A 27,650-nucleotide genomic window follows, 5' to 3' on the forward strand; every position below is an offset into this window, starting at 1 on the left:
GAAGAAAATCCTAAACAGTAACATTCTCAGCATAAGCACAAGAGAGTGGAAAATGCTACCACCACCACAAGTTAATCCCGTGGGCCTGTGAATTTTCTGTGAAGCTCTGAATCAGTCTGACTCTCTCCTCATATGTGTAATATTTAAAGATGTCAGTGTGGGGCATCAGCAGTTGAAAATTCAGAATACAAAGCCAGTCCTCCCCTGTGACTGTCACATAACTTTTGCCTGCGTATGAGTCTACATGTTGCCAAACTTCCTCTATTTATTTATTAAATCTGGAAAATCCCCCACCTCCTCCATTCTTTCACAAAACTTTCTGCATGAATGACTTTCAGTCTGAGGGCCATATATATATATTTCCTTTCTCTCCACTGTAGGCTTTTCTCCAAGAAACTTCCACATGCTAAATTAGTGTCATATTTTAGGGGGCGAGGAGAATCCTGACTATAAAGGATTTTGTAGTGACTTTGTCTTTGTCACCACTTTCTCCCAGTCCATTCCAGCTTGCTTTATAATGAAAGTGAGAACCATAACTAGCAGTTTTATTGGCAACTAAGAGTCTAAGGACCATGCAGATCTTCTTTATTGTATAAGAATCTTAAATGTTTAATGAATATTTAAGTAGACAAATTTCAGCAACATGTCTTGTTTTGGGAATCCTGCTTTAATAAAAATCAGAGCACTATTTGTTTATTATTAAAAACATTAATATTTCAAAATACCCTTTGGGTCAGGGAATCGTTAAGAAACAATGACTTGTACTTAATTTCAACTAAAAGCAACCTTTATTAAATTCTTACAGCTCTGCTAGCTATGAATGCCCCCTTTACAACTCTGCTTTCCTCCTTTCCTGGGATTCTCTCTCCAATAGCTTGCCATTAAAAACTTGAGCTTGGCCCTGAGGCCAGAGCGCGAGGTGGGTGTGTGGATGTGATGGCAGGGTGGGGGATTGTGTGTTGTTTTTCCGAATCCGAGACAAGGATTTTCCATCGCCTGAAAGAGGCCATCAAGTTTTAACATTGCAAGGCACGACTTCTAATCGCATCCTTCCCGGAAAAGTACAAACAGTTCCTCAGCCGAGGTCCCCCACCTCCCACGCACTCTCCAGCTCGCCCTCCCCGCGGAGAGCCCCGCGACAGCCTCCCCAACACCTATGAATCATCCAAGAGGCTGCCACCGCGAAACCATTTGCATACCCCACCACCCGCCCTCCCTCGGTGCCTAAAGCACAACAAAGGAGGACAGGATTATTTCTTTATGATTATTATTTTTAATCTCTCATATGACCAGCGCCAAGTAGCCTTTCTCGCCCACGCTGTTTCGAGCGTCAGCACCCCACCCCAACCCACCCCCCGCCTCGACTGGTACCTAGGTTTGCGCACTGAATGAACCACCAGAATTTTTGTAGCGTCCCAGAGATCCTTGAATCCTCAGCCCTCCACACTCCCCTTGGAAGTCTGGACTGCTCTAAAAGGTGTGTACGCGCTTCCGCGAACTATTCCTAAGAAACCCAACATAAAACCCCAGGCTCCGGTTGCATATTCAACCGAAAACAGCGTCATCTATTTTACCTTCAGCAAACAACTCTCAACTCCAAGCCGTGAACTCCAGGAAACCCACGCTGGTCGGGTTAACTACCCTTCCCTCCCCCTTCGCCCAATTCATTTTGTATCTCTCAGAGATAATTGCTCTGACGTACTTTAAAATAACGTGTACGAGTCTGTCTCCCCAACTGACCACATTAATGCAAACTCCAAGCGCTCGATACTGCTTTGATAAAATGAAGAAATCACTCATAAAAATAGCAGCCCACGTAGCCTGGCCATATATGGAGCTGGTGAGGGTTGACAGGGATGCCCCTTCGGAGCCACTTCTTTAGAAAAAAACACATTTCAGCTGAAGTCTCCTCGGCTCCCCCCTCCCCTCCCCTTTCTACTCCTCTGCCTTCCCCTCCCCTTCTATGACTCAACCAAAGACAATTCAGCGGGGGGGTGGGGGGATTATATATAATCGCATATATGTCGCATATATAACACAATATATACACAGACAGATACATATATACATATACATATACATACACACACAAAGAATATCAGAAAACCAGTCGCGAGATAAATGTATTTGCCTGACACGGGGTGTGAAAATGGAGTCATTTAAGAATCGTCCCGTTCAGGTGTTTATAATAAACCCTGAAATACGAAGGTTTGCAGTAAAGCGCACGGGGAGCTGAGTCAAGTGCTCCGCACAACTCGGCTCCTCCCCTCCCACCGCCAGCCTCCATCCTCCCTCCGCCCTCCCCTCGACACACTTCCTCCCCGCCCCTCCGAGAGAGGGCTATTAAAAGCTGCTGACGTCAAAAGGGACGGCCATCTTTGATGAGGGCAGAGCTCACGTTGCATTGAAGACGAAACCTCGGGGAGGTCAGGCGCTGTCTCTCCTTCCCTCCCTGCTTGGCCGCTCCTCCACACTTGCAACCTGCAAGGGGCCGGGCGAACACCACCCTCTGAAGAAGCCAAGGTAAGGAGCCTCCACCTCGGGTCGTGGTTCTGGTTTTGGATGGCTGCATACCCAGAGGGTGCCACAGCCAGGGAGACCAAGTGAGCTTGGGCAAATACAAGTATTTGTGCACCTAGGGTGCGGTATTCCGTGTGTGCGCGTTGGGATAGCTCCGGTCTGGGGCTTTATAAAGTATTTTCTAGGTGAGCTGCTTGGGGAAGAGAGGAATGGGGACATTGCAGATGGAGCGATGGGAAGGAAGCGCAAGGATACGTACCGAATAATAACTTACTCTTTCGAAACAGTAGTGGGACTCTCTCTCTTCCATTTTGCGATGCAGTTTTCAGAGATGTTTAGGCTGCTAGGTTTTTTATTTTGTTTTCTGTAGACCAAAACAAACAAACCCTGTCGTTCTGACCCTGTTATTTTGACTGTTGTCGTTAAGGCGCTATTATCCAGGGAAGAATTAGGGAACAGGCAGGTTGTGGGCGCTGGGGAGGCGAAAGCAGAAGGGGGAGTTCCCGCCCCGGGCAAGCCGAGCTGCAGCCTCCATGCCCCGCGGACTTGATTTATGCCGCCTGCTTCACGTCAACTGCAGGCTGGCGGAAGGCGGGCGGGTCGTGCTGTGTGGGAGGGCTCTGCGGAGGGCTGGCGGGGGTGGGCTCGCCTTGGGGACTGCGGCGGCCCGCAGTCAGCACCCTGGACAGCAATACCGAGGGCTCTCGAGGGCGCCCGCGACCTTTCAGCACCGCGGACAGCGGTCCGGCAGCAGCGCCGCATCTACCCGCGGCAGAGATGCCTGGCCAGAGCTGGGTGTTTAGGGCTGGAGACCAAATTGCCTCTCTGAGACCCCGCTCTCACAGAGACTCCCTAATAGAGAAGGCATAGTAGGTTAACAATTTTAAAAAAGAAAAAAATAAATCCTGCTCACAGGACTCCTTTGCAGGCAATTAATTACCTCTCCCATCCTCAGCTCCTTCATAGCTTCAAAAAAATAAGTCTACTTGTGGAAATTTTCATGTTACCCCCTTCCCCCCTTTTAGATCGAAAATAAACACATTTCTTAAATTAAAAAAAAATCTGCACTCATCCTCCAATTGGATATCAAGGGTTTTGTTTTTAACACAGAGTTTGTCTGCAGATCTTCAGTGGGTATGAATGAGGTATATATGTAGATACCAACATGATATTTCCATATATATTTTTATTTGATTAAGAAAAGAGGGGGTAGTTGAACTAAGCAGAATCAACTTTAAGAACAAATCCTTCTTCCCCTTCCTTCTCCCCCATGCTAGTAATTAGGCATGAACATAAGCACACACTCACAAAAATACATCTCTGAGAAATATTACAGGTCCTACAGGGTATAGATTTAATCTCTTTGGCCATGGTTTCAGAGTGAGTGGAAGTGTTTCCTATGGACCTTAGTTATCTCAAGCTGATAGTTTCTGATTTGAACATCATTAAGACTGGTTTTCCTCAGGAAAATCCAACTGTGTCCTTCAGGGTAATGCAGGTGTTAGATTGAAACCAGACTCTGACCTAAAGATCTACTGCAATTTCTATTACAGCACTGCAGGATTTTGCTGAGACAGTGATAAGTACTTTAACCATTTTCTATTCTGAGGCTTGGGGCCTCTGAGTGAAAAAAATTACCACTGGGATATTTCCTGCTGTTTGATATAACTAAAATTGGCATAAAATGACCAGGAGCAAAACTGTACTATTTGAACAGCTGTTAAATAAGAGTAACAGCGTCATAGGTGGGAATCTATGCAGCGCATTAAAAGAAACACTGTCATGAATCTTTGAAAAGCCTCACAGTAAGATCTTGGATTGTTTTTGTAAGTCATAACTCCAATCATTTCTATACTAGAGCTCCTAAAATGCCCTGTCAATATAGAGGAGGTACTTTCACTGCCGGCTATTTATTTCTTAATGTTTTTCTATTTCATGGATAACCATGTGTTTCCATATGAGTATATACTGATCTATTACTGTATATAGTTGTAAAATTAATATTCAGGGGTACGTAAGTGCATGGAAAAATTTTATAACTCTGCAATCTGCAAGCGAAATAAACAACTGTGTTTTAGTGATGCGAGGAGGGGAGAAAAGATGGGTAGGAGTCTTTAAAAATGCTTTGACTTCATGCTGCATGTCCAGACAGCTCTGCGTAGTTGCGTCAAATGAAAAAGCCTAACGCTGCCGGAATTACGTGCTTGGACATTAGTAATTACTGCTGGGTTTGTTTGCTAGTGGAAGACTGGGGGGATGGGGGGTGGAGGTAGAAGACCGCAGTGGAGCTGGCAAAGGGCAAAGATCTGGAAAGAAGTGGCGATGTGCACAATTATGGAGCTAATTCTAGAACAGCGTACTGAGAAATTAAAGAAAAACATAATTGAAGCATGAATTTAACATTTATATTATTGATAAGCTTCAGGAAAAAAAATGAAGAGATTTTCTGTTTTAAATTTTAAACATCCAGGGCAATACGGCAAGAAGAGGCCGGAGCAGATGGACATCAGGATGTGCCAGGAAACATTCATGCAGACCCTCTGATGGTACCTGCTTGTTTGTTCATTGGCATTTTCTGCATTATCACCTTGGCATTCAGAATGTGAAACAGTTTATAATCTTCTTAACCTCTCCATGGTAAAAATCTCCCAAGAATTTCAGTTTTATTCCTATTTTGTTAAACATGCACAACCACACATGCACAAACACAATAAACCGCCCCTTAATTAGCTTGTCTAATGGCATTCCTAAACTCTTAAGTGTTAGCCCCAGAGTGGTGTTTATCAACCAGAAGACTAATATTTCTGCCAGTGGCACCTCTTCCTATAGCAGCCAGCCTTCAGCAGAACGTGTAGGTTTTGATGATTAGTAGAAATAAAAGATAACTTGAGAAAGAGATTGAGAGTGGAGACATGAAGGATAAAAATAGATAAATCTGCTCTTTTGTATGATGTACTATGAAAAAACCATTTTTCTCACATTATGGAGCTGCTTTTCAATTCTATAAAGGTAAGAAAATTGGTGTTGTCAGCCTCAGCGTAGATACATTTCTGCAGTGTCATCCCTTGTCAGCAAGGACTGACGTGATAGGAAGATATTGACCAATCAATGAGCACCAGATACATAAATGAACCCCATGGAGGATATAAAGTCTCATGCTTATATGGTCTTTGACCTCAGTAAGTTTAGCATGTAATAATCTTAGTAAAAATAATGAACAACAAAAATTAATAAATAATACCAGAATGAAATACAATAAAACAGTGGAAGAAAAATCATGAAGGGAATATATAATGATTTGCCCACTGAGTGTGACCAGAAATAAAGAAGGTAAATTCTAAGGAGGACAATATTGCATTGGACTAGAATGATCTGAGCAAGAAGGCAGTACATCAGCTGATTTTTGGAGGTTGGAGAAGTGGGGGAAATCTGCTGAGTAAAAGTTATAGCATAGGCAGAACTACACATAAGGCAGGCCCAAGTTATGGACAGCAAATATCCATCCATTTGGGTAGTGAGTAGCTTATGTTGGGGAATATGCTGGAACAGAGACTTGAAGCCTTCTATGGAAGGCTTTGAATACCAAGTTGATGATTTAGTGCTTTATTTTCTAAAGTTAATTTCAGAGCAGAAGCTGATATAATAAAGTAACCAGGTCCTTCTTAACATCTGGGAACTGCTGTTTCCAGAATGGATTACATTTGCCTTCCTCCAGAAATAGAGGGGAGTAAATTGGTATAAAGGATGATTAATTAGAAGAAAAAAAAATCAGTTCTCATTTAGGCATCCTTTAAGATCCCTTCTCAGGATATACATGGACTTATGAGTCTGCCTAGAAGTTAATGATAAGGTTCAAATTTTCATTATTAACTAGAACAAATTATTCAAGATGAGCACCTATCAGAAAGATTGCAAACCAAGTCAAGAAACCAGGAATGAGGGCGCCTGGGTGGCTCAGTGGGTTAAGCCTCTGCCTTCAGCTCAGGTCATGATCTCAGGGTCCTGGGATCAAGTCCCGCATCGGGCTCTCTGCTCTGCGGAGAGCCTGCTTCCCCCTCTCTCTCTGCCTGCCTCTCTGACTACTTGTGATTTCTTTCTCTGTGTGTCAAATAAATAAATAAATAAAAATCTAAAAAAAAAAAAAAAAAAAGAATATAATGCAAAAAAAAAAAAAAAAAAGAAACCAGGAATGAGAAGTACCCAGAAGGTACACATGCACAGTAAACTTGCAGAGCACTCTTGAATCCTTGGAGCATTCTCCTTTGTAACATACACTAGCTGGCTGAATGAAAATAGACGCCACTTTTTCTGTGCATGTTTCAGGCAGCCTGACATATACAACCAGTCCCACGTAGCTAAAACTGGAAGAAAAAAAAAAAACTATAGTAAATTTTTGGAAAACTGAGGTGAGGTGGACAGATAGCCTATTTCTTTCCCTACCATCCTAGCTGACTCTGCTGAGTCCCCGTTACTCCAGGACTAGCTCAAGATCTGAACTATACCTATTTCGTTTTTAATCTTATGGCTACCACTCTCACAGCAGAGCTTCAGAATTACAAATGCTGTCAGAACTGCTGTACTGAAATAGTCAGAGACTCCATGCGGAGGAATAAGTGGCAGTTGCAGACATAGATCTTGTTGCTATTTCAATTCTCACGCGGAAGTGTCGAGGGACTATGCTCATCTGTTCTTCACCGAAACACTGGCAGGTGAGACATCCTTAGGATAACATGTTGATTTCCAAGACGATTCCCTGGGGGGAATTTGGAAATAGTGACGTTTCAGAGGAGGTCAAACTGGAGGTTTTTAAACTGAATGTAGAGGGCCTATCAAGAGGGAGGGAAGAGACACCGTATAGCACTGAGGAAGCAGGACATGGTGAGTGCAGAAAGGGTTTTAAAGTATAATTAGTTGTAAAAGGGGCAAGACATTTCAGGGAAATTTCCAGAGAACTCTAGCTGCAGTGTCAGAATTACTGTCACTGCTCTAATGATAATAGGTACTCACTGCTACATAATTTTCCTCACAAGGATTTCAAAGCATTTCACCCAATATAAATGTACCACCAGTTTCTGATTTCTAAATGAATACTGCAAACCACAGTTATAGGATGCGTTCATATATGATATTAGATAACATTTAGTAAGCCATAGCTCTCATGTAGAAGAACAGATACCCAAAGCCACGATTAATCAGAATAGGCCTATGGGGGAGAAGAGTGAGCCACTAATTCTAAAAGCTTTTACCTGTACCAGTTCAGTAAATCTGCATAACAACCCTGTATTCAGGGTATCGTTACTATTTCCATTTTACAGATGAGCAAACTGAGGCAACGGAAGGCTAAGAAACTTGCTTAAGATCACAGAGCAGAGCTAGGATTTAAGTGTGATCACTCTGAGTCCAGAGACTAAGCCATTAACTGTCTACTACACGACCTCTTGCATCATCCACATTTTTCATATCGGCCAAATCGGGCCCAGAGAATGTACATGATTTCTTTTCCAGTATCTTTTCCCCCTAGGTTGGGCTGCAGGGCACGATGGCTAAGATGCTGATCAGGAGCCAGGAGACCCAGTTCTAGCCCTGAAGCATCTGCTTGTAATTTCCTGTTTGGGAGTGGAGTCCCCCTATCTTTACATAAGTCACTCAACCACCACTGAACTCAGTTTATCTATAGAATGGCAGATCTGGACTAATATTTTCCAATATCTGTACTATTCAGAAGTTAATGAAATTGGTGCTGAAAACTCTGGATAGTAGGTCTGGGTCCAGTGACCTGTTGATCTCAGCAGGCTCTGCCTTAACATTGCTTCAGTACCCGACCTGATTCCCACCCCCATTATGAGATTAATTTACATCCACAGTCTCCCTCCTCTTCAATTTCTCATTCCCTCTCTCTCTTTCTCTTTCCCCCTCTCCCAGTAATTTCTTTCACATCATCTTTCTGAAGTCTTTATGGTCAGACTTCAGAAATCCTGGCTTTTTCCTCAAAGCCCTGATCTGAGCCATCAGTGTTTTGGGGACCTTTCATCCTTCTCAATCAGATTTATTGTTCTCTGGCACAGACTGTTTCCTACAACCTGCCTAAACTTCTTATAATTCTTTTCCCAGCCTAATTAATTTTTTTATCCCTTTCTAGACCTAAAGCAGTTTATTAGCTACTATTTCTTCATTTCTCCTCTTTCTTCCTCTGCCACTTGGAAAAAAAGGAAAACACTTTCGTAGAATCTGTGAGCTCTTAAGTACTTAAAACATAACAATTTCATGTGATTTGAATCACGTAATATTATTAGCTAGCTCAAAAACTAATCAAGTTTGATGGATGGGTTAAGGGTGGGGAGGGAAAATAACATTTAAAAAAGCCTTAAGGGGGTGCCTGGGTGGCTCAGTGGGTTAAAGCCTCTGCCTTTGGCTCCAGTCATGATCTCAGGGTCCTGGGATCAAGCCCCTGCATCGGGCTCTCTGCTGGGCAGGGAGCCTGCTTCCTCCTCTCTCTCTGCCTGCCTCTCTGCCTATTGGTCATCTCTGTCTGTCAAATAAATAAATAAAATCTTTATTAAAAAAAAAAAGCCTTAAAGGTCAAGGGACAAAGAGAAGGTGAAGCCTCAAAGCCTCTGAGACTTACAGTTCAGAGGCTAGCAGCTGGCAGTACAATGTTTATTAATTAAACTCAGAGTCACATGTGAATTGAAGTCCCATGCTCCAGAAAAGCCATGTTCTCCTTGTTGCTAAAATCCCGTTCCTCCTGCAATGTTTGAGCAGCATTTTACCAGAGTAAAGCATGGCATTACAAGAGGAGATCCTAACTGACTTCTTCACTGCTGACTCTCAGAGGTTAGCCTTGGTAGTGATTTAACCGATGATAAGAACAAATCTGTATCCCCTAGAAGAGATGGGGGACAATCCTGTGGAAGGGTTCGTGTTTCCTTTTAAATGCTCAGTGATCACTCTAGAGAAATTGAAAGTAAATGACAGTGTCATCACCAGCTTGATGCTGCATGACAGCAGCACTAGCTTTATGGATGGGCTTTCTGTGGTCGTGGAAAAATACACATGATCCTCATAGCTAGTAAAGGAAGCCAAATTGTGTTTCCTGTGAAGGGGGAACTAAACTCACTAATCTTTTCTTCTGCTTTGGGGTTTTTGTTGTTGTTGTTGTTGACCTGATTTGGTTCCTAGTACCCAGAGATGGCTAATGCTCTCGTGTCTTAAATTGAGACTGTTTTGTGCTTTCGGCTCCCTTATCTCCTCCATCCTCCAAAACGGTCCATTTTATACTTGAAGAGCAAGATTCTATTCCCACTAAAATGGTAGGTTCTGGTCTCATCACTTCCCCACCATTTCCTATAACCAAATCCCACCTGTCACAGGTTTTGAACTTGGGAGATGACTCTTCAGGTCTGCAGGCTTGAGCCAGTGGCTTCTCTTCTTTACTGAGGGCAGCACTTCTGAAAATGAAAGCCTCAGAGGTGCCCCCCTGAGGCCAGATTTGCACTGCACTCTGGCCCTGCTCCTATTTCAGACAAATCCCTTTGTATAGTTCTGAGAATTCTGCAAGTTGGACAGAATTCCTTTGCGATGGGGACTCTCAGGCCAAATTGCTGATTTCCTTTCTTCATATTCATCCTTTGTACAGTTTCAAAAAAATAATGACTGACAAATTGCTAAGCCATGCATTTCTTGAATTTCTCTGCAGTTAGTCCAAGATCCATCTGACAGCTCTAAGTAAATCAGACCGTGACTTATCCATTGATAAACAGAAAGTAGAGGGACATACATGCCCATGTGTCTGCTAGGAAGACTATGCAATAGTCCTGTCAAGTGAATTTTTTATTTTATTGGGAAATCCTATTGTAACCTCACTGTAACACTAGAAATCAAGATAACATTCCTGATTTAGGCCGGGCCAGGGAAATTGCTGATCATATCCAATTTTTCCAATTCTAAGATGACTCTCCCTAGTATTCTTCAAACTTAAATCAGCTGTCATTATGGCACTTTTCATTCATTAATTAATTCAACAAATATTTATTGAGCATCTGTCATGTGCCAGGGAAACACTGTACTGATTACCGAAGATAGAACAGAAAATAAAGCATGCACATTTCTGCCCTCAGTGCATTTTTCTGGGCATCCCCTTTTGACATGTTATTATTTTAGAAGACGTGTTTCACATAGAATCCCTTTTTTAATCTAAGATATTAACCCAACTTAGAAAAGAATGTGGCTCTCTATTCAATATGCGCAATTGATTGAAGGTTTCTACTGAGTGGTCAGTATCCATAGAAGAATTGCTACATCTTAAACAGAATATGTATTAACACCCTCAGTCATCAAGGAATTCAGTAAATGTGTAAGATATGCCCTTATGTAAATTTGTCTCTATGGACATGGCAATCAACTAAGATATCACTAACATTTCCTTTAAGTACATATATCCCAGTCAATTGGGACCTCTCTCTCTATAGATCCTTCCCACCAGTCATGGGGGAAACAGATCAAGCTTTGAAGAACATGGTACCTCCTCAGTCAGAAAACCTAGCCCTGACTATAAAGGTCATGGAACAACGCAAGAATAGGGTGACTGAGAGAAAGAGCAGCATTTTTTGATGACAGTACTTCCCAAGCCAATCCACTTACCTCCTCTGGGAACTTCCTGTCTTGAAACAAGGTTTCAAAGATTCAGGATCAAGTAGAAGTATGTATTAGGCTCCCAACTCTTGCCTTTAGAAATGTACCCTTTCCTCCCAATGAGCTTCCATCTCCCTTATATGATTTCTCACATAGCTTTGTAATTGCATGTGCATTTTTCTTCCTTAACAGACTATAAAATTTTTGAGAGCAAGGGCAATATGTTAACCATTTTTGAATCCTTGGTAACAATGCCTGTCACACACCAGGTATACAGGACATGAGTGAGTGAATGGGAATACCAACCACCCCTTTGCAGAAAAAAGAATTCTACTACTGTAAGTAATTCCTCCTTTTATTAACCAAATGTTACGATCAGAACAACTCAGGAACGCATATTCACCCTAACTGTTGGAATGAAGTTGATGCCAACGAAGCCCTTGTGTTCACCTCAGCTAGCTACCAAATTTGGCAAATAGTTTCTTCTTTCTGACCTGCTCTTTTATCACCTATGAGTCAGGGGTTAAAATGCTGATGAAGACTCAGGTGATTCTCAAGGACAGTGTGGCCAAAAGCAGGTTTGTATTCAGGGATGAAAAGCCATTGCCTATGAGTGATTTAAGTCAAATTACATACAGAGCCAAGCTATTTGACTTATATAAAATACACAGCTAAAATTCTTTACTTTTTACTAAGATGAAAAAGATGTTTTTGATGCCGCTGTCCACACATATCATAGTCACTGGGGGATAGCGTGGTTCTTCAGCCAACTTTCATTTTCTGGGTTATGTATTTGCTTCTTCTCTGTTAGAATGATGGCATGGTTGAGTTGGCGTCCCAGAAAATGCTAACTTTTCCTTTCAAACATCCAGTGTTCTCTTGCCTAGGAGAGAAAAATAAACTGAGGCATGATGTGGTAAATCACTCCCATTTATCTTTAGAAAAAAAAAAAAAAAAAAAGAATGCTGTTACCAGCTAAGGACTGAATTTTGCATTTCTTTTTCCCCAGCCCTTCTCATGAAACAAGTCTAAAACCATGGGTCAGTTACCCTGCACCCTACTTTTGCCAGCTGCAAACAAGGCTACCACTTGATGAACACAAGAAAAAGCTAACTAACTTATGGAATGACTGTGGTATGGTACACTAGACCATTCGCATACATTATCTCATTGAATCTCTATGGCAACCTTAAAAGAGCTTAAAATTCTCATCTCTGACTGCAAAGCCTGTGTTTTTTCCCATCGCCCTATGAATTTTTCCATCAGTTGCATACAGTCCATTGAGCTCTAACAGAAAGCATGCTCTGGACATGTAGAACATGAGTCAGCAAAATCCAAAAAAACTCAGTCCTCTGGGCTAGAAAGTCAGGTGAGATATGGTAGTATGGGGAACCAGGAGAAACAAAGTATCCAGCAAGCTCCTTGAGCACTGCATTGAGAGAAATGGTTGCATACTTGGCCCATTTCTGCCACTGCAATTATAGGACCCAGACCAACTTATGTAACCTGAATTGAGCCTCAATTTTCACGTCTATAAAAAGCAAGCAATAGCTGCCTTACGTATGTCACGTGGTTGTCATGAGACTTAAAGGAGCTAATGCTTGTCAAGGTCTATTCCTTCCATCACTCTGCAATCCAGGAGGAAACTGTTGTTACCATGCTCTAGTAGCCATCATTTACCATGCCAGATTTTTACTGCAGATGATGTGAAGGCCGTATGCTTCTTTTCCTCTTTATAATGTTGAGTTTGCTTAAAGACATAGGTCTTGGTATCATTATATCTTAGTTTGCGCAGCATGCATGTTAAAATGGGAAAATGTGTCAACAGTCTGGTTTTTCTACTTGGGGGAGGATTTTTAAAAGCATCTCTGCTTACGGAGTGGCCCCGTGAGTCTCCGGATAGCGTTTGGAGACACAAGAGGCTCAGTTATGGTTTAAACACTGGTCCCCTTTTGCTTGGTGCCTGGGGACTTAAGGCCCTTAATGAGTTAAAAAGAGATGGTATGCAAAATTTCCTGCTCTTCTTTAGCTTAAGAAAAAGAAATTTGCTGTAAGCTATTTTGTGAATCGTTACCGAAGCTACATCTGTTGGCCTCATTTTGTATTCAGCTTTGTGTGAGGTTTTTTGTCGGGGAGGGTTGGATTCCTTACTAAATATTGTGTGCGTGCGTGTGTGTTTTGTATGTGCACACAATATGCAAGCAGAGAGGTGCAAACACAGATGTTTTCTTGGAGGCGGCCTTGGGCACAAGATTCCGGCCCATCTCACCTCATTGTCAAAAGCTTTAGTTTTATTCATAAGCCAATAAATATAAAACCTGCATAGGTGAGTTACATGAGCTGCAAAATGGATGCTGCTATGTCGCATTCACAGAATGATTTCTCTTCCAAGTTCCAGATCCCCCAAAGCAACCCTGCCTATGGCCATGACCTCAGATTCTGCTTTTGGGAAAAGTCCTGTGCATCTAGGCCTTGAGGATAGGAGAGCTTTTTGGGAAAATTTTTGAAACTCACATTGTCTTTTGAGCATCTACTATGTACTAGTTACTATATTTTAGTCTATTATACTGGTATAGAACTAGTACACTACAAGTATAGGATGGTCTAGTATACTAGTAGCTAGTATTTTTTTTTTTTTAACATTTTATGCATTTATTTGAGAGAGAGAGAGCATGTGGGCAAGTAGGGGGAGGGGCGGAAAGAGAGAGAATCTCAAGCACACTCAGCGTTGAACACAGAGCCTCACAAGAGGCTAGATCCTGGGACCCTCAGATCACAACCTGAGCCGCAATCAAGGGTCTGACAGTTAACCAAATGAGCCACCCAGGCACTCCCTACTGTAGCTAGTATTATACTTAATTTGTACAGCAACCTTCTAAGTGGTGGGTGTTATTTTCTATACTTAGAGAGGATACTGTTTGATAAAGGTCCTTTCAAGGTGCTAAGTGCTGCCTGTCCCCTCTCCATGAACCAGTGGATACATTAACTGGGGTTAGTGATCCAAATATCAGGCTTTCTGTTTTAGCCTGACTAGGGAAAAAATGGTTAGGACCAGCAGCCGGAGTCAGATGAGTTCTGCTCCAAGTCTACATTGGGACCCACCAAGGGAGAAAGGGCTGCAGAGATATGTGTAATCAGAACATCTAGAAACCTAAGGTCCTACCTTCCTTCTCCATCCATCCTTCCCAAAGCACAGAATCTTTCTCAGGAGGTTTGCAGCTTGGAGCAGACAAATCTGAGAGAAAAAACCAAGATGGGAGAGAGAAAGTTGGGAGCCACCATGAGCTCTGATTGCTCACTGCCGATTTCCTATCTCACAGAGTACTTGAGCTGGGGCAAATAAAGAAAGAGTTGGAGAGGATGGTGGAAGGTCTCTTCCCAGTACTGGTCTTCCCAAAGAGTGGAGGTTCCCATTTTAAGGGACAAGGTAGGAATTGATGAGTCTTTGAACATCAGAAAAGTTCCTCCTTCTTCCACATGGCTCATACGAGAGAAAACTTGAGTTTGAACTTAAGATCCTAAGTGCAGTATTACTGACCCTCCACAATCAGTGACCCATTACATTAGGACACTGATTCTTAGGCGAGGGTCTTTGGACCAGCATCATCATCATCATCATCACCGGAGGGGTTGTTAGAAATGCTGTTCTGAGGCCCCACTCCACACCTACACAATCTGAAACTCCAGTGCAGTGGGGAGGGGTGGAGTCTGTTTTCATCCCCTCCAGGTGATTCTGAGGCAGGCTCAAGTTTCAGAACTAACGTGCTAGCGATCTTAGGAGCTCCTCAAGTGTTCACATTCATCTTAAACAGGGTCTGATGAGGATGAGGTATTTTCACTGTCTCTGCCTCACAAAAGCTGTGACCAGGAACTTAGAGAGAGAGGCGCTATCCTGGGCCACTGGCTAGAAGTCTCTACTCACTGAGGACAGGAGTCTTAGGTGGGGGATGCAGGGCTCCTTTTTATACTTTTCTCCCCCTGCAACAATGGCTCAATCTCTTGCTCCTAGAATCTGCACTCCAAAACCTCTCAAAATGTAAAATTGCACCAGATGACTAGGAAGCCCCTTTCTTCTTTCTGCTGAGCCAGCCTGAAGGATACCAGAGAGGAAAATGTACCCACTGTGCAAACGATACAGCCATTCCCATGACTCCTCTTTTGGTCTCCTCCATAAACTGTCACAGGTACAAGGAGGGGACATGACCGCTTTTCACACATCCCTGCAGTTTCTTATTTTCTGCTCTGGACCCCAGCACCAACTGCCCTTGAGGAAAGAAAGGATTCTGCTGGCTCACATTGCCCTTCTTTTCTGTGTAGAATCACGCATTTGGGTTGCTGGGGCAGACTTCACAAATGGCATTTTTAAAAATGACACATGACCAGGCCCAGAGATAAATGACTTACCAGACCGCAGCTTAAGTGTTTGCAGCCAGGGCTGTTGGCTCACAGTTGAGTGCTGCTTCCGCTGCCCTGGTCTGCCTTGCCACTTCTGCCTTCACCTCTTTCACTTTTCTCCCCAGCATGGGGCCGCACTCCAGGCCGGAAATCTCTCAGTCTGTTGTTACCCTCCGAGGCCTTTGGCCTCGGATGGTGACCCAACGTCTGTAAAAGCAAGGAAGGAACATTCTTATGATTCTCAGCTGCCAGGCAGAGCTTCCCGAAAAGGTTGGCTGTATGGCTTATGTCTTTTAGGTTTTGCACATAACAAAAACCCAAATATAAGTGGTTTTGGCAAAAATGGGGATTGACTGGCTCAGAGAATGCAAGTAAATGTTGAACAGCCAAACCATGGGAAAAGCAGAAGTTTACTATGGAGGTTCACGCTTTCCCTCCTGTCCTTGATTCCTTCTGAACACTGACTCTGCTTTCTCTTTGAAAAACCCAGTTCCTCCTTCCACGTACCAGAAACGTGGCACCCAATTTGTTCTTCCTACACATCCACTATGGAAAAGGCACTGCCATTTGTTTCCTGTACCCCACGTTCAGAAATCTTGGGGAAAGACCCTGGTTGATCTAGCTCTGGGCAAGTACTCACCTACGCCCCTCAGCTGTGAATGTGAAGTGTTAGGGAGAGTAGGACTTGGAGGCTGGAACCACATGATTCGATTGGGGGAAGAACCAGTTTCTTGGCAGACATAGTAAGTCATATTATGTGTCCTATATACACAGACATAATTTTTATCAGGTCACTTACCAAACACTTGTCTTAATTCACCCTGTAAGTGTTTAGTGATACTTGCTTCTTTTTTCCAAATTGTTTCTCCTGCTATGACCTAATTTTTAAAACGTCATGGCAGCTCTGGCAGGAAAGATGGCAAAAGAAAACAAAAAATAACCATTTTTCAGATCTAAAGACTGGGGCCTAAGAATCTGACTGCCATGGGGGCACCTGGGTGGCTCAGTGGTTAAGCCTCTGCCTTTGGCTCAGGTCATGATCTCAGGGTCTTGGGATCAAGTCCCGCATCGGGCTTTCTGCTCAGCAGGGAGCCTGCTTCCCTCTCTCTCTCTCTGCCTGCCTCTCTGACTACTTGTGATCTCTGTAAAATAAATAAATAAAATCTTAAAAAAAAAAAAAAAAAGAATCAGACTGCCCTGAAAAAGGCAGTCAAATTAGTCAAAGGCAGGGCCAGCTCAAGGATGAAGGTTGGCCAGATGTCCAGTTCTGTTCCTAATTCATGGATGGCGAACTAGTGGCCTTCGGCCTAAGATGACCCCAAAACTTACTTTATTTGGCCAGTGCTGGATTTGCAGATATCTTAAATACGAATGCCTTAAGGCAGCATATGTCCCCTTCAATTTGCCATAGAGCCTAACACTACAAAACTTTTTATACCTGGTTCAGTCCATTTGGTTCTGTTATCTTCCTCTATCCTAGAGATATTTGAGTATCTTCTGCGGCCTGCCAAAATTATGGCATTTGTGGTGGTTCTGTGACCTGCCAGAATCAAATACAAGAAGTTTCTTGGGTTATTTTGCCACAATTCTTCCCTTGAGATGTCTTCATAAGTTAAATCAATATTTTGAGAGCTAAGATGGGGCAAATAAATTGCACTAAATAGACCAACCAATTTTTTTACTTTTTAAAAATCTGAATACAATTAGCTTTTTGCTTTTCCCACTGACCCTGCTGGCAATCTGGTGACAGCTATGAATCCCTTTGCAGAGTGACATTGTTTTAATGTATAAAATAGAATATGTAAGCTCTCATAAGAAACAAGTTGTATTGAAATACAATTATCAAAATTTTTTATAATTTATGATATAGTAATACATGATCTTTTAAAAAGTACAGCATAAAATAGCAATATTTGGTGGAGAGTCTAACAACAACCACAATTTCAAGTGGTGATGAGAATATATATTTTGAGATATCTGTAACAACCATGGCATAATCCTAGAAGACATCTGAGGTTTCTACTGGGTTCAAGAACCACATCAGGGTTCAGGACCCCCTCCAGTGCTCCCAGTGTGGGGGTGGGAGTAAGCCAATGGAGAGGAAGAAAGGATTGATCTACATGTCATGTGGGCACAGGCAATACCTGGGGTTCCCCAAAGCAGTTATTTTTTGCTGCGTAACAAATTATCCCCAAACCTAAAACAGCAATTTCTTATTGTTCTTGGGCCTCTGGGTTAGCTAGGTTGACTGCCAGTTGACTCCCAGTTGACTACCAGTCAGCTGGTAGACTTCTGGGGTCTAGCAATGTTGACTACCAGTTGACTACCAGTCAGCTGGTAGACTTCTGGGGTCTTGTCGGTCTGTAACATCCTCACTTCCATGAATGGTGATTGGTACTGGGTGTGGGCTAGAGTGGCAGGTAACTAGATCACATATCTGTCATCATCCGAAAACAGAAAGGGTGAACACCACTATGGAAGCACTTTTCAAGTCTGTTTAGGTCACATTTGCTATTGTCCCATTAGCCAAAGTAAGTCTCATGGCCAAGCACAGAGTCAGTATGGGAGAAACTAGAGACACCGAGAGGGGAGTTCTTCCAACCATTTTTGCAAAATTATCTACCACAGCTCCCGGCAAACTTGGGAGCATTAGACAGAGAAAGCCCTTCCATCTACCACAGGTTAGGCATCAGGCTCTGCCTGTCCATCCTGGGGCTAGACAACTCCCACCAAATGCCACTAAAATCAGGGAATTTAGGCATGGTTTATTATTAACCTGCCAAACTTAGAGCCCCTGGGCGTAAGTTTTTGACTCCTTGGGTCAAGGAGGCACCTGGAACATCTTGCTATATCTCTCCAAGTTGACCAAACAACCACAGCCCCAGATGTCTGGTAAATTCACGGGGTAGGCAAAAGGAAAATTTTCTCCTCTGAGCATTAAGGATGAGTAAGCCTTTCTGGATTCAGACTGAAAAAAAAAAAAATCACCTTCTTATTGTTTGGTGATGATCTTTCTTTCTTTCTTTCTTTTTTAAAGATTTTATTTATTTATTTGACAGAGAGAGACACAGCGAGGGAGGAAACACAAGCAGGGTGAGTAGGAGAGGGAGAAGCAGACTCCCTGCAGAGCAGGGAGCCCGATGCAGGGCTCCATCCCAGAACCCTGGGATCATGACCTGAGCCAAAGGCAGACGCTTAACAACTGAGCCACCCAGGTGCCCAACATTTCTTTACCTGAAATTTTGCCTGGGCTGGCCTTGGTGAGGGCAGTTGTATTTGAAGTGTTTTTGTTTTGTTTTTGTTTTTGTTTTTTCCTTTCCTTCCAGAAGCCTTCCCTGTTTAAGCAAACTCTTCTTTCTGCTCTAATTGCAAGAGCTCCCCATAATGGTAGAAACAATTCTCAGCCCATCCTCTGCCCAATGAGCACTTTGGAAATGGGAACCCAAGGGAGGAGGCAGTGGAAAAAACCCTGAAGGCTTTTCAACTGTGCTGCTGCGTCATGGAAAACCAGCCAGGCACCTGCGCTGGGCCTCCCAGCAGGTCCCACCGGAGCCCTCGTCTTAGTTATTCCGTAGATGAACAGGGGATGTCTGACTCACCCAGCTGTCTAGTCCCACACTTCAAAGAGTATTCTGAGTCCTGCTGTACATTTTCTCAGCTCACTTCACATATCAGATGGCAGACTCCTGAAGCTCAGACCCTGAGCAGAAGAATTGTTCTCTTTTAGATCCTGCACCCTCGTCTTTACTGAGCTCTCCCACCACACACACACAACTTAAAGGTTTCTAAATTCTTGAGTCAGAGTGCTAGCTCACGTTGGGTCCTTCCAGAAGCAGACTCTGAAGAGGGATGTTAGTACGCATATCATATGGGAAGGCTGGTAGGTGAGCAGGGAAGTAAGAGAATGAGGAGGGAGCACAGAGGTGGGTATGGGCAGGTTACCACCTGCTGGGCCTCAGTCCCAGAATGCTTCATCCAAAAGGCAAGGAATCTGGAGTATTTGCGAAGCTCTCCCATCCTTCATTGGCTAAGGGCTGTTCCCAGGGGTATAAACTTGCCTCCAGCCCTGTGGGAAGCCCAGCCTACTCCTGAGACTGGAGAAATCCCCACAGTAGGAAGTCATAGCTTGAGTAGCTCTCAGAATGTACAGGAAAGGTGGGGGCCAAGGAGATACAGGTGGGGCATTAAGAATGGCTGGTACCACTGTATCAGCTATCACCTCCAGACACCCCAAGCATCACAATACCTGTCTCGAGCTTTGGTGCATTGATGATTTAGTCCTGTGTTTATTTAACACATATTCACTGGGCTCCTACTGGGTACCATTCACTCAGCACCCATAGGCTAGGCAGTAAGCTAAGGTTTGGGGGCACATCATCTCATTTGCTTGCCACGACAAACTGCAAGGAGGGATTATTGGTTTCATTCTACAGATGAGAAAGTGAGGTTCAGTGAGGTTAATAAATTACCTCTAGTCCCTCGGCCTGAAAATGGCAGAGCCAAGATTCCCATCCTGGTCCACCTTCAAGTCTCAACTCCATTCCACGGTAAACCACCACCCAATTAGGTCAGGGTACGATTCTCCTCATTTGAGAGAAGCCTCAGCCCCGTCCAGCCCCTGTGCCACCATCTTCCAGAATCTCTTCTCTCTTCTTTGTCTGTCCTGTTCTTTCATCTCTAGTTCTCAAGCTGGTTCCAGGGAATTACCTACAGCCTCTTTGGTATTGCAAACCCTCTCTCAGGGCAGGGGGGCTGTCCCTCCCATCCTCCAGACCCCCGACCCTGGCCATGGTGACCTCTTTCTCCAACCTCATTACGTCTTTGACTCTCTAGGTCTTTAAACAACCCTCAACTCACATCCACCCGTGATCTGTCCTCCTTCAACCAGCATGTGTCGGCACTTTGGCAGGTCCTGCTGTTTCCGATATCCTGCCAAAGGAATCAGGGAACCATCTCTCTGTGACATCTCGTGACTTGAGGGCTGATTTCAGTTTTCACCCCAGGGACTCCATGCAAACAGGCAGCAAGTGGCTTGTTTTTGAGCATCGGGCCAAAATGCAAGTCCCAATTTACTGTTATTAATATTTTAAAAATAGAATGGCATGAGGTGAGGACCAGGAGAGGGAATAATTAATTCCAGCCTGCCAGCAGGGGAGTGGGAGGAAGGCAGCAGCTCTCGCTGTCTTGGGGAGGACACCCTGCAGTAAACACAGAGCTTCAGCCTCCGGGTGGCAAAGGAACATAAAGGGGGCAGGTGGGGTGCAAAACAATGCTGCACGGCACCATTTCAGAGAGAGTATGTCTGACTTCATGAAACACATACGATCCTTTCGAAAAACAATATCCTAGAGCATCAGTGCCAATATTACCGCTGGTGCTCAGGGGCCAGTACCGGGGAGCAGCCCATTCTGTCCACCTCTCCCAGAACCAACCAGAAGATAAAGTTGGAACTACAAGAAGTGAAAGAATGGGGCTGAGGTCTGTGATGGAAAACGGCTTGTTATAGACCTGTGAGTGCAAATTGTATACCATGGATCCAAATAGACCATTTTTATTTTTAATTTTAATTTTTTTATTTTTTGAGAGAGAGAGCATGAGCAGGTTGGTTGGGGGGACAGGGGGAGAGGGAGAGAGAATCCCATGCAGGCTCCATGCTCAGCACAGAGCCTGATATGGGGCTCAATCTCACCACCCTGAGATCATGACCTGAGCCGAAATCAAGAGGCAGATGTATAATGGACTGAGCCACCCAGTTGCCCCCAAATAGACCATTTTTAAATGACCATTTTAAAATCCAAAGTGTTTTAGCAGAGAAGGAAGAGTAGGGGCCTTTGGCATTTAGGGTAGTTTTGAACCCCATCTTGGGCCACAACTCTCTAGGCCCTTTAGAATGCATGGTGTGCTGTGCCAACTCTGTGCCCCCGTGTGGGGGTTACATCACAGAATCAGGGAACGTCAAGCTGGAAGAAATGTTGGGAAGCCTTCAACCCCAAAACCCTCACTAACAAGTAAAGATACTCTTGTGACTTTGTTAAATTAACACCTGTTAACTAGATCCCCCACCCTATACCACAACACCCACAAGGCTTTCCTAAGTGGAGCAACAGAGGCAGATAGGGGGTAGAAGCCCTCTGATTTCAGGAGGCTACACCAGGAATGCACAGAGGCCTTTCTGGAACCCAGAAGCATTTATTTCCTGCTGTGTCAGGACAGCAAACCCAGAGGCTTCAAGCAGCATTTATTATCTCACAGTTTCCACTGGTCATGATTGTGGGCACGACATGGATGGGCTCTCTGCTCAGAGTCTCACAAGCTGCCAGAGCTGCGTTCTCATCAGGAGCCTGAGGTCCACTTCCAAGCTCATTCAGGTTGTTGGTGGAATTCAGTTCCTTGCCTGGTAGGACCCAGGGTCCAGTTTCCTGGCTGGCTGTCAGGCTGGAATCCTTCTCAGGTCCTCATCACCTGGTCCCCCCGCAGGACCTCTCACCGCATTGCAGTTTACCTTTTCCAGGTCAGCGGCAGGATATGCTTAGAAAAATTTCGTTAGAAGGCCCGCCCAGCCCTCTTGGGAGGGCTTTCACCTGATCAGGCCAGGCCCACCAGTGATCTCAAAGCCATCTGTTTGGGGTACCTTGATCACACATGCAGAATCCCTTTACCTTCTCCATATTACCTGATTACAGAGTGACATCCCGTCTTATTCACAGAAGCCACCCACACTCAATGGGAGGAGTTTCCACGCGGAGCCTGTGTGGCAGGTGTTAACAGTGGGAGAAATTGGATGAAGAGTATACCTTCATCAGGGGGGAGGTATGCCATCTTCACAACTTTCCTGCAAATCTAAAACGATTCCAAAGCAAAAAGTTTGTTTAAAACTGCCCCCCAGAAGTTGTGATTTGATCGGTTTAGGATATGGCCTGGCTTTGGAACTTTTATAAGATCTTAAGCAATTCTGATGTGCAGACAAGTTTTGGAAACCCCTGGTCTACATTCTTAAGAGCTACACAGTTGAGCAGTGAAGGCAGTTTTTAAGTAATGCTGTGTTAAGGTGGTCCCACTCCTGAGCTACTGGCACTTTCCTGTGATCATAGTGCAGGGGTTCCTCCTAGACCTGTACTCCTTGTGAACAGGCCACATCTACTCTCAGAAGCAGATTTAGATCTCTCTGGTGGGAGACTCTGGGGGTACTGAGGGTACTGGGTAGGTGGGCCTACTCCTAATCTTCTTCTACATTAGCTAAATGGATATTTAGGTGTAACCTTTGTAGAACCAAACTAAAATGGAGTTACTTAGGTCAAGGACAAAATGGAGCTGTTTAACACAGGTGAGTTAAGGAAACTTAACCTGACCTTACAGGAATTTACAGTTCTTCTCAGAAATCAGCAGAGGACCCAGCCAATCCCCCAAACTCCGAGTCTGTTCATGCCATCTCTGGATTCATTGTTCCCCTGACTCAGCTCCCCAGGTAAACTAGACAGACCATGAGGCAACCAATCAGCTGAAAAAGCCAAACAGCTTCTGTATTTATCCCATACAAATCCCTCAGTGTGTGGGGAACTTGGAACTCACTGTTCCCACAGCCTTGGGTCTCCGGGCTTGCAGGTCACAAGCCTTTGCGATTCGCTCATCTCTGTGCTTGGTTTTATTCCGTATGCAGCTTGGTTTTTGACACTTTCCAGCATGGGCTGAATTTATTCCTGAGAAGCTGGGTGAATGGAACACCAGTAAATCAATTCTTATTTTAAATGCATAGTGGGAGCTGACTGTTTAAAGGGTTTTTGAAGAGAACTTGTGGGTAACAAGAGCTTCCTTCTGTAACAGGTCTCCCATGTTAGCTCAATTCATTTATTTTGGAAAATTTGGGCTCTAAAGTTTTCTTGCAGCGAATGCTTCATGGCCTGGTTATCTCCCCCTCCCCTCCCCCGGTCCGCTGGGGGAAAGTCATGGCTGCCAGAGATGCCTGCCCAGATCCTTGTTACTCCCTATCTGCAGGGGCACCAGCCCACAAGACGTGCAAACACCTGCCTGGCTCCTGCCTCAGAGCTTTGCACCAACCTTTGGAAATACTGTCCCCACCATCATGGGTCCCTCCTTGTCTGCAGCTTAGCTGCCATCTCCTCAGAAGGGCCTTCCCTTCCTCCCTTGTTATGGCCTTACCCGATTTTAACCTCCTGTCTAGCATGTGATAAACACGTGGTAGATGACAGCGGAAGGGAGGACGGATGGCTGCTAAAGAGAAGCCATCTGGTTCAACCCACCAGATGCCCATTCGGGTTCTAGAGGCATTGCCAGGCCGCCTGGAGGTCACCGAACAGAGAGATCACCCTGGCCCTGATTGTAGGCCCCCTCCCCACGCCAGCGTGCCCCTGGAGACACGTCCCAGTCCCTGACTTTCTGGTCAAGGCCTCTACTGCTCTTTCTGGCTCAAAGCAGCCCAGCTTCGGCAGGGTTCAGAATGCCGAGGACCCCACAGGAACGCTGACCTCCCGTGAATGGGGTGGGCAGCCCCAGACCTCTTGTTTGGCCCTGTGGAAGCTCAGCAAGGCTGCAGGACATCCCTAGTACCCCCAGCAGCTGCTTCCCACAGGCGTTTCCACAGCTCATGCTGGGGACACCCCCCACCGCAAGCCTGCGGTGATTGCTGGCTCCACAGAGCGATCCGAGCCATTGGCATCACTTTCCAGGACGCTGACAGCGAACACAAAGTCAAATCCTCTAGAGCCCCCTGCCTGCTTTTCCAGGGTTCTGCGAGCCTCGCCTCTTCTGGAGCGATGATTGTGGATTGAGGCAATCAAGGTCAGGAAAATGCACGCAGGCCCTAACTCAGGCCAGCAGGCAGGTCTGCAAACATCAAAATTACCCGGTTCAGAACGAAGCCCAGCCGCTGAGAAACGGTCGTTTGGGAGGCCCCTGACTGTGTGACGTGCATTCAGGTGCCCTCTGGAGTAGGAGCACGTGGCCGACTGATGGAAGAAGAACCGGGCTTTCCCTGGCGTGGGGGGCGGAATTCTAAGATGGCTGTTGCAATTCCAGGTACCACACTGCATTTAGTTGTTGTGTCTCCCCGTTTCCTTCCTGTGATAGTTTCTCCATCTTTCTTTGTTCTTCATGACCTTGATAGTCTTGAGAAGAATTGGCCAGGTACCCACGGAATGTCATCCAATCTGGGTTTGTCTCTTCTTCTCATTATTAGACTAGGGAAAGAATATGGCAGAAGTGAAGTGCCCCACCCATCATCTCACATCTAGCAAATCCATATGATGTCAATGGTGACGTTAAACTTCACTGTTCACCCAGGATAGCGTTTGCCAGGTGACTCCACTGTGAAGTTACTCTTTTTTCCCTTCTCTTATTCTAATCTTTGGAAACCTGTCACTGAGTCTTGTCCAACATCAAGGTTTATGTGTTTACGTGCGTGGGGGGAGGGGAGGAGGTAGTAATCAAGCCCTACCTCCAGGCAAAAATCCAAAGGGCGTGTTTTCATGGCCACCATACTGTCCTGATCTCTTCGCTTGGTTCCCAATCATTACTGTGCAAACTTTCTCAAATGATCCAGGACTTGGCATACTCCTCCAACCCCCTATGAATGAGCCAGTAGTTCCTGGCCGTATTACCTTGGGCAGGTGCTTAGTCCCTGCTGAGCCTCAGTTTTCTCATCTGACAAATAGGTGTCAATGGAGTATCTATTTCTAAGAGTTACTGCAAAGATGAATTAGATAATCCATATAGTTCTGACTATAGAGCAAGCATTTGGTAAGTGTTAACTATTGACAGTAGTAATAATACTAGTAATACCTTCCCTACTCCAACCTTGTGAATCAGATATCTAGTGCACCTCAGTGACATGAAACACTAAGTTGAAACTTACATGTGAGAGGGATATATTAAAAACTCATTCCGGAATGTTTACCTCTTAAATGAACACTTCTTTAGCATTTACCATACACCAGGCACCACACTGATCATTTTCATAAATATTGCCTCACTTCTTCTTCATAAAAATCCTATGAGGTAACAACTATTATTATCCCCATTTTACTGAGAAGGAAACTGAGGTTCAATGAGGTGAAGGAGCTTGGCTATCTGAGACACACGGAGAGTGAGTGGCAGAGCCAGGATTTGAATTGAGGCAGTCTCACTCTCAGGTCCATGTTGGTAACCACAACCAGATGCTACAATAAGTATGTTGAGTGTAGTGTATGAGTGAGTGTAGTGATGCTGTTTAAAAGGGTGGGGGGGGGGGTTGGCTGCATTAGGGAAGGGAGCCCAGTCAGGGAAAATATCTGTGAAATCTTCAGTCAGGACATACCAGGCAAGTGGGGGTGGGGTAAGGAAAGGAGAGTGGAGGTGTTTGGAAAGATTAAGGAACATTCTGATTCTCCCCCAAAACCAGCTGTTGTTAGACATCCTTTCCCTAAGAAGTCTCCTCTCTCTCACCTCTGTTGATTTCTTCTTTAATGGGGAAATCCAGCATGTCTTTGATTTTAGGGAGATCAGAGTGCGCAGGACATCTCTTTCAGTACCTGGAACTGATGGTTGGCGTCAAAGAATCTGGACCATTCAAACCACATCCCTTCATGCTTTGTCTTCTACACTTAAGGAAATCAACCCACCCTCCTTCATTTTTATGTCGAGAGTTTAGTAATGCAAAGGAAATTCCTGATTGGGAGAACTTAGATTAGCTATCAAAATGTGTTCCGGGAAAACGAATATTCATTTGAATCTTTGAGTCTAAAAAAAAAATGCTATTTCTCTGGATTTCAAAGTATTGCATTTAAGTCCTCACCCTGGGTATGTCCCAGACCCATATTCTTACACCCGAAATGGTGACAAGAATGCCATCTTATCTATCTTTTACATATACACACACAAAAAATTCCACACATTAATGTTTTGGTCTTTTTTTTTTTTTTGAAGAGACAAAAAGTGTGCATCCTGAGCGTGGGGTTGGAGTGGGCAGAGGGAGCAGAGAGGTGGAGAGAGAGAATCTCAAGCAGACTCCCTACTGCGCACAGAGCCCCACATGGGGCTTGACCTCAAGAGCCTGAGATCATGACCTGAACTGAAGTGACCAGAGTCAGAGAGACACTTAACCAATAAAGCCACCCAAGTGTCCCTCAATATGTGCTTTTATTTATTTTTTATTTTTTTAAAGATTTTATTTATTTATTTGATAGACAGAGATCACAAGTGGGCAGAGGGGCAGGCAGAGAGAGAGGAAGGGAAGTAGGCTCCCTGCTAAGCAGAGAGCCTGATTCAGGGCTCAAACCCAGGAACCTGGGATCATGACCTGATCTGAAGGCAGAGGCTTTAACCCACTGAGCCACCCAGGTGCCCCTCAATATGTGCTTTTAAATGGATTTATAACTAAACTTATGAGAAGGTGCTGTGACTTGCTTATATTTTCCATATTTGAAGCTGTATCTATATTTGAAATCTCAGGAGTACATGTAAATCACAAGCTATGTCTCTTCCTTTGTTCCATCTTATCCCCATATAAAATCGACTTCCTGCTTCCAAAATTGGCAAGGAATAAAAGTACGTTCATTGACATCATGGTTGAAATTTTAAACGTATCTTTACTGACATCTAAGACTTCAAAGCAGCGTGTCCTTCAGCCCAGGTAAAAAGCACTCTCCTGCTCTGGTGTTATTTAGTGGAGCTATTTGGAATTCATTTTATGCTTGAATATGTTCGTTCCATTTCTGTCTGAAGCCTGCTGGGAAAACTCAGAATTCTGGTGGTTTTGCTGGGGCCATATTGATTCTGAACTGATTCTTGGCCATTATATTTTAAAGAATAGTCTCACATTGAATTTTCCTGGTTTGGAGCAAAAGAAAGAGTGATAGGCATGCATGTTCTGTGCACGTCTGTAAGGGTATGTGGGCTGGGAGTAGAAGATGGGAGGAAAGAGTTAAAGGGGGCTGACCTATTTATTGAGAAGGAGGGAAAACTGCACTTGCGAGATTCTCCTTATCAATAAAGACTGAAAGATGCTGAGCCCAGGAAATGCTGACGTTTGGTTAAAACATTTTACAGAGAAGAAAGAATAGAGGCAAGCTACCTTGACCATGATGGGTGTGTGTAGGGGATACTTCTGTCAT

At 44.3% G+C, this 27,650-nt stretch overlaps 1 protein-coding gene across 2 annotated transcripts in view; it reads left to right on the forward strand.

Annotated features, from left to right (window-relative positions):
* The first annotated feature begins 2,348 nt into the window (after positions 1 to 2,348).
* SNAP25 (synaptosome associated protein 25) overlaps positions 2,349 to 27,650 on the forward strand; it is an 84,136-nt gene continuing 58,834 nt past the window's right edge. Inside the window, exon 1 of one of the 2 annotated variants that reach the window (XM_032859181.1) lies at positions 2,349 to 2,523. The gene's annotated coding sequence lies outside the window, so the exon portion shown is untranslated. The remainder of the gene's footprint in view (positions 2,524 to 27,650) is intronic. The other variant, XM_032859180.1, reaches the window with a different exon arrangement.

Source organism: Lontra canadensis, unplaced genomic scaffold (assembly GCF_010015895.1).
Source record: "Lontra canadensis isolate GAN:19392208 unplaced genomic scaffold, GSC_riverotter_1.0 scaffold16, whole genome shotgun sequence".
Lineage (NCBI taxonomy): Eukaryota > Metazoa > Chordata > Mammalia > Carnivora > Mustelidae > Lontra > Lontra canadensis.